This window comes from Anneissia japonica, unplaced genomic scaffold (assembly GCF_011630105.1).
Source record: "Anneissia japonica isolate Jap-2015-1 unplaced genomic scaffold, ASM1163010v1 scaffold285012_len62299_cov145, whole genome shotgun sequence".
Taxonomy (NCBI): Eukaryota; Metazoa; Echinodermata; class Crinoidea; order Comatulida; family Comatulidae; genus Anneissia; species Anneissia japonica.
The window spans coordinates 30,042-31,537 of NW_022698031.1; positions in this window are offsets into that span (position 1 = coordinate 30,042).

Consider the following 1,496-nt stretch of genomic DNA (forward strand, 5'->3'; position numbering starts at 1 on the left):
ACTATGATCAAACTGTTTTGTTATGTGATGAAAACGAAACTTCGACTAGCTGAGCCGGGAGCTGAACTTTATAATTTTTGAATAAAATTGACCAATATGTAGAAAATATAATATAGGCCTACTTTTTGTTTATTCTAGTAGGCCTAAGTAGTAGAACGTGTAAAGTAAAGTATATTTTAACCAAACATCACATTTTATTTAATTTTAAATGGAATAATGGGATTATGAAGAATTGTGTAGGACTACCCTATGTACTACATAGTCTACTGTATTACGTCACTAGATAGTGAAATTAATTATAAACAAAAAATATATCAGCCTGCCTTATCATCTTAATATATTTCCTCCATGCTTATAAGAGGAGTTGATTCATTTGTGATCTCTTCCTATTCAAGCTGACGTGAATTATTTAAGCATTCCAACTTTTAATAGAAAAAAAAATTAATTAATACAAACCTTCCGGGATTCCACTACCAATCGCCGCCCAGGCCTTGCCCAGACGGTACCATGTGTTATGTGCTTTTTTGTTGCGCAGCAGTAAAAAGACGGCGGGTCTCAAAGTTTATGAAGAGTCAGCGCGATCTTCATTTTGAAGATAGATGGTTGTAGAAAGGCGAAACAATTTGTATTTAAATCAACTACGGACATCAAATAGCAATGATGGTTTGGTAGCACACTCTGCACGTTTTCCCATAGTGGCTGATGGGACATGTTGTTTACCTCTGGGATTTATTTTAGGACGAGGTCTAATGCAATGACAATGTCGGTAGGCGCGCTGTCGGTAGGCACTGGCAGGCCTAGGCTTAGGTAACTGACTAAGCCGCCGGTAATTATATTAGGCTTAGGCCTAGAAAGGGCAGATTAAAGCATTCATATGATTATCGTATATTAAACGCCTAATTAAAGAAACTCTCTTTACATTCATTTCACTAGAGACAGTACGTCTGTTCTGACGAACGTTCAGATCTTGTGTAGGCAGTGATATAGGCGACTGATAATGTGTTAAACAGCTGATGCATTACGACGCGTTAAAACGCGTAGCGATCGCTACGTAGCGGTTCGTGCAACGCAAATCCTACGCATTGCCTACGCAAATCCTACGCGTTATTTACGCGTAGCTACGCGTGCTACGAAGGCAGTAATTGTTATCTGTACTGTATTTGATGTCCGTAGATGATTTAAATACAAATTGTTTCGCCTTTCTACAACCATCTATCTGAAAATGAAGATCGCGCTGACTCTGCATAAACTTTGAGACCCGCCGTCTTTTTACTGCTGCGCAACAAAAAAGCACATGACACATGGTACCGTCTGGGCAAAGCCTGGGCGGCGATTGGTAGTGGAATCCCGAAGGTTTGTATTATTAATTTTTTTTTTCTATTAAACGTTGGAATGCTAAAATAATTCACGTCAGCTTGAATAGGAAGAGATCACAAATGAATCAACTCCTCATATAAGCATGGAGGAAATATATTAAGATGATAAGACAGGCTGAT